Genomic DNA, 6,799 nt, shown 5'->3' with positions numbered 1-6,799 from the left:
TTCTGTCTTCCAAATAGATGTAAACTGTGTTCTTGCCACTGTTAACATATATCTAACTCTTGTGATGTTTTTTCAACATTATCTGGAATAATTCCCAATAACATTATCTCTGGATTCAATGGAAATTTGATTTTAAGAATTTTCTGAATCTCTGCATGTATTTCAATCCAGTATTTTCTCATTTTTTGCAAGACCACCACATATGGTAAAACATGCCTTCTACTTCCTTACATTTCCAACAGATTTCTTTGAAGTTCTTGTCCATTTTGTGGATATTCATTGGAGTACAATACCATTGGAAAAACATCTTGTACCAATTTTCTCTCAAAGCCTGACAGGCTGTAAATTTTATACCTTTCGGCCATAGATTTCCCCAATGTGAAAGGAATATCTCTTTATAAACATTATACGGGGTATACATTTAATAATACATAATAAATAAATAATAAAAAAATAAATTTTATCATGCATATTTTAACTTGTTCTGTCTCCATATCATATTGGAGTAATAGTTTATAAAGTCATCCTAGCAAATGGTCTTTATGTTATGTAATAATTTTTTCAAAGACAGTCAAATCTCTTACTCCTTCTCTTTCTGAAAGAAGATCTTTCTTAAGTCTGAAGACTGATTGAAGGAAGACTAGCCATTGTATCTTCTCCCCCCCTTCTTGAATCTTTTGCCAAGTTTTGATTTTACCTTTGGCGTTTATCTTATCTTTATATGTTAAAAAGCCGTTATTTCTTCTCTCTTGTTTATTGTAGTATGCATGTATTGGTGACATAATAGATATCATGGGGCTGATTCTTTTTCTTAAAGACCCCCCAAGTCTGGAGTAAACTGTCTCTAATTATATGGTTTTTGTCTTGTCCTTTATTTTTCCAAGTTGATTTTCAGCCCAAAGAGGATAATGCAGTCCATTCTCTAGCCCTGCAGCTTCTAGTTTCATTAGTCTATTTTTCAATTTTTAATCTATTCTGCAATCCACACTAGTTTGGCTGCTTGATGGTATAGCTTAATATTGGAAACTGCCAATCCTGATCTTTTTTTACCATCCTGCAACAATTTAAATTTAATTCTTGGCTTTTTATCATTCCAAATAAATGCATTTATTTGTTTCTGCCAGTACATCGAAGTTTTTTCTTGTATTCTTCCCAGCCATTATAATTTTAGTTTAGACCCTTTTGTCAAGTCTCCTTGTATCTTTATCCATGTACTTTTGTAGTTGTCATTAAACAGTGTATCATTTTGTCCAGACAGATGAATTCCCAAATACTGAACAGTCTTTAATGCTTTTTTGCGTCCTGTAATTGTCTTAACGGTATCCTCTTCCTATTGTGTTAGAATTTTTGTGATTATTTTTGTTTTTTTCCTATTAATTCTGTATCCTGAGAGGGACACAAACATCTCAATTTGTTCTGTTACATATGACAACAAAATAGGGGGGTCCTTGATTGTTAAGACATCATCATCTGCATAGCTTCTAAATTTAATTATTCTCCATCGACTCTTAGTCCTTCAGTATTTGGATCGTGTCTTATCTTGGAAGCTAGTACCTCCATTGCTAGAATAAATAGAAGTGGAGATAGTGGACATCCTTTGATTTGTGCCTTTTTCTATTTTGAATCTGTCTGTTAATAGTCCATTTATTATAATTTTTGCATGCTGTTTTGAATAAATGCCTTGTATCCAGTTTGTGAATCTGGAACCACAATTCAAATGTAGTGTTTTTTGAAGAAAGGACCACAACAAATTGTGAAATACTTTCTCAGCATCCAGACGCATAAATGCCACTTTGGTCCCCCTAGTTTTAACCCGTTCTTTTGCACTGATTACAAAACCTACATTATCGTTCATAAAACTCTTTTGTACAAGACGAGTCTGGTCCAGATGGATTATTTCCATAATTCATTTCCTTAACCTTTCAGCCATAATTGCAGTAAAAAAAATCAATAAAGAAATAGGTCTGTATGATTGTGGAAGTAGTTGATCATTGCCTTCTTTAGATATCAATGTTATATGAGCTTCCTGCCGTGAAAGAGGCAAATTTTTCACAGTACTTATTTCATTCATAACTTTTTGAAGTGGTAAAATTAATTTGTCTTCCAGGCATTTATAATACATCTGGGCCAGATGTTTTATCTGTTTTCAGTTTTTTAATTGCTTGAGCATTGTATTATAATATTTTGGTCCAGAAGCTTTCTATTGTAATCTGAAAGCATCTCAATAAGTGTATTTTTATATATTCAGTACCATCCTCCATAAGTGTGTCCTTTTTATAGAGATTTGAAAAGAATAAGGTAAACTGTTCTAGATTTTCTTTCTCCATAAAGGAAATTTCACCATTTTTCCGTACTCCAGTTTTTTATCATATCCTCTTGAAATAATAAATTGTCATTCAGTCTCCATCTTCTAGTTTTATTTTCATATCCTTCCCAGGTGTCCAACAATGAATTTTGGTCAGAGATTATCTTTGGTTGGATCTCCACATTTTCCAGATTCGTAATTGATGTTTTGGATATACAACGCATATCAATTCTAAAATATGTTTGTTGTATGTCAGAGAAGAATGTATAATCTCTAAGACTTGGATTGATGGTTCTCCATGCATCAGTTGTAACAGTTCCATGTATTTAAAGACATTCTTAGGAAGTTTTTCTCCTTTGGTTTGTTTAGATCTGTCTTTATTCTCCAAATATCATACCCTTTCCTTCTTGAAAGTCCAGTAAAACTTGAAAAAAGTTCTCAATTTTTTTTCTTTAGCATTGTTACGAACATAAATAGGTACAAGTGTAGAAATCTTGCTGTTAGGGAAATGGATTTTTAATAGGATATGTCTCCCTTCTGAATCTCTTAGCTCTTCTACAACTGCAATACATTGATTTCTTATGTAGATAACACCTTTTTATTTTCATTTGATGAGGCTATAGACATTATCTAATTTCTTGTTTTTTAAAAGACACTAATGTTCTTTCTTTACATGAGTTTCTTGGATACATATTATATGTAGCTTTTGAGCCAGTTGAAGATTTTGGATTGTTTTGATGGGGAATTCAGTCCATTTATGTTCAATAATATTATCTTTAATTTGTTCATTTTATCAGAATGCTGCAGCTTGGTCTAATTTGTCTTCTTCTGTTTTTTAAAAATCTTTCCTTTGTTCCTTAAATTTTTCAGAGTCCTCAGAACTTTCAGGATCTTTCTGTGTGTCTCCTGTTAATTTTTCTGCCAATATTTTAGCTTGTTCAACTGTTGAAATTAATCTTCTGCCCTTGTGTAGCAAAACTTTTAAGGCACATGGGATTCTCCAACAGTATCCCATTTCTTTTTCTTGCAGAATTTGCCATGGAAAATAAAAATCTTTTCTTTTCCTCAAAATTGTTATTGGTAAATCTTGAAAAATCTGGATCTCTTTACCAGCAATTTTGAGGGTTTTGTCTCTCCATTTTGTCCATATAATATCTCTTATCTTCTTATGCAAGAATTTAATCAGGATATCATGAGGTAGTCTGTTCCTTGATGCATATCTGGTCTGTATATCTGGTCAATATCTGGCAAGTCTCCTTGAATCTTTACGTAGTCTTGTAACACTTTGCAGAAAGTTTTCCAGATTTGATTTGTCGGAATCTTAATCAAATCCCCTAAATTGTAAATTGTTGACTCTGTTTTGGACCTCTAAAATCTCAATTATCTTATCTTCCCTGTCGAATCGAGTATCTTGGGTTTCTTGGTGCGATTCCAGGTGTTTAAGCTTATCCTTAACTCTTTCAGTCTTTTGAAAATTTTCTTGCAATTTACTCCAGATATCTGTTAATCCTGCATTTAATTCCTGTTTCATGTGTGAAATTTCTTTTCTAAGCCTTTGGTCAGTGTGTTCATTGCATTGTTTGATTTGAAAGCTTAAATCCTGAATTTGTTGAACAGTGATTCTGAATTTCTTTGCAAACAGTCTAACACATCTTTCCCCCTCTTATCTTTCAATTTTGTTGACATTCTTAATTTTCTGATTACTCTTCTCCTTCTGAATGTTTCTTACATTAATTTATCAGTAGCACCACCAATAGATCTTAACCAAAGCTTTGTTATTATTAGTGTTCAGTAAAATCAAAAAATTATCTGTTTCAATTAACCATAACCCCAGTACACAATCACAATACTTCAACAATCTCTGCAAAGTCAATAAATGAGTCTTATCTTAATTTCTTAATTCATAATTTTGTAACTTCAATTGATTTTTAAAAATTCAGTATTATTTCAGGGTACTTCAAAATACTTCATATATGCAATCAATTAACAATAGGAGGACAGGGAAAAGCTTATTCCACAGAGAAAATATAGGTTATCAGAGAACAGAAATAAAATAAAATATTTTATTGTTAGTGTTAGTAATATTGATCTGTTAATAAGTTAGTGTATTTAGCACCTAATCCTACTAAAAATAAATTATACTTTGTGTTCACAAACAGGGTAGTTTCTGCTGCCACCAATTATATAGTTATTAATTAGTATTTGTTATTTAAGAAGAAAGAGTCTGATCCAGTCTGTCAGTTCATTGAATATTTTTTATATTGTTTCATGTTAACTTCATGAGTTGATAGAGCCAAAGACCGTAGATTCCAAAAAAGTTCTGTCACAGATGTTTAGTAAGAAAAACAGAAAGGCAGGGCACCTCAGTACAGAGTCCAGTAAATAATCCAAAGTTCCAAGTCTTGCCAGATCTTGACAGTGGATTTAGCTACAGTGATCCAAGCAATGGTCACTCCCAGATTGGTTTACTGTAACTCACTTTATGTGGGGCTACCCTTGAGCCTGATCTTGAAATTGCAGCTAGTGCAGAATGCAACAGCATGCCTGCTGATGGCGTTGACTGTGCAGGTGCGCATTCAGCTGGTGCTGCGCCGACTGCACTGGCTGCCAATTAAATACCAAATACAGTTCAAGGTCATGCTTTTGACCTTTAAAGCTGTGGCGTCCTCTTATTTGGGGAGAACTGGTTTTCACTTTAAATTATACTTTGTGTTCACAAACAGGGTAGTTTCTGCTGCCACCAGGAATGTAAACAAGTTCCATATCTTCTCTCATTAGCTGTAGTTGGTAATGTGACCCAGGGTCTGGGCTTTCAAAGGTCTATGTGGCGCTGAGGAAGGATTGAACTGAATTCTGGGTTAAACTTAAACAAAATAGGATTTATTGAAATAAGAACAAAATAAGATGCTGGTTGACTTTAACTGTTTTGGGGAACAGAAACTGGTAAAATAAACTGGCAAGGTATCACACACAGTCTTTTGATCTTTAAAGCCCTACATGGCCAGGGTCCGGCTTACCTAAGGTAAGCCAGTAAGCCTTTCCCCACATGTTCCCCCAAGGGCACTACAGTCGGGGAATCAAAATCTCCTGGATATTCCAGGCCCCAGAAACATCAAATTCACTGTCACCAGGGTCAGGGCGTTTTCGGTGACGGCTCCTACCTGGTGGAATGAGCTCTCAGAGGAGAGCCAGGCCCTGCGGGACCTGGTGCAGTTTCGCGGGGCCTGTAAAATGGAGCTCTTCCACCAGGCTTTCGAGTAGGAGCTGCCGCCACCACTATACCATCACCGCCCCTCAACTCCGCACCTTGACTATCGGTGGAGTGGGTATTATTGGGGTCGTGAGACGTTCCTTGGCAGATGACAGTGTAGTTGGGACGCACATTGTTAGTTTGTTGTTCTGGTATAAAACCTCCAGAACCCCATCTTGAAATCTACGGTTAAGTAATTCTGGAGCACCGACATTTTTTAGTGTATTCTGCATATTGTATTTTATATTGTTTTATATTGTTCATTGTTTTAACCAGGCATTTATGCCCCTTGTGAGCTGCCCTGAGCCTTTGGGGAGGGCGGGATATAAATGTAAAGATAAATAAATAAATAAATCATAAGATCCCTCTCTGACAGGAATCACTCTTTCACTGGGTAGCCACACTGGCAAAGCTCTTTGTATTAATTCTCTTTTATAACTTTGGAGTCTCACAGACCCTTCTCAAAGCTCCTTCACATTTAACTCTTAAAGCTGTATATACTGAACTCTAAGCTCTTTACTTTTCCACACAGACTCTGTCAGCTCACTCAGTGACTCACTAACTGAATATCTCCAACTGCTTTTTCTAACTGACTTTCATAACTGACTTCAAGACACACACAGAGATTCATTCCAAACAACTCCTCCCACACTGTCATCCACCAATCACAGCACACTTGTCTCCCTCAATCACTCTACTCTATCACTGCACTCCAACCAAACGTTTAAAGAGACACACACTCTTAAAACAAGGAATCATTACAAAAGCCCTTTACAGCCTGGGACCATCATACCTATGGGATCGCCTCTCCCCACATGAGCCCTGGAAAGCTCTATGCTGTTCTGAACAGCACCTTCTGGTGGTCCCCAGCCCACTTAGCCTTGACAAGGATGAGGGCTTTTTCAGCCCTTGCCCCAGGCTGGTGGAACATGCTCCCACTTGAGATCAGGGCCCTGTGGGACTTACTACAGTTCTGCAGGGCCTGTAAAATGGAGCTTTTCTGCCAGGCCTTTGGTTAAGGTGGTGGACTTTCAACCATTCCGGCTGTCCCTATCCCTGGTCCCCCTACCAGTTTTGGATATTATTTGGGCACTGGAATTTCTAGGGGTACCCGCTATTCTTTGCCTGATGTGAGGCATGGGTTTTCGTTATCATCTGTTGCTGCCATTTATTGTTTTATTGTTTTATTGTCTGATGGTTTTACATTGTAAGCCGCCCTGAGGCCACTTGTGGGGAAGAGCAGG

Source organism: Gekko japonicus, unplaced genomic scaffold (genome assembly GCF_001447785.1).
Source record: "Gekko japonicus isolate JY-2015 unplaced genomic scaffold, Gekko_japonicus_V1.1 scaffold1440, whole genome shotgun sequence".
In the NCBI taxonomy this organism is placed as follows: domain Eukaryota; kingdom Metazoa; phylum Chordata; class Lepidosauria; order Squamata; family Gekkonidae; genus Gekko; species Gekko japonicus.
The sequence above is the reverse complement of the archived record's forward strand: the minus strand, read 5'-3'. Positions refer to the sequence as shown.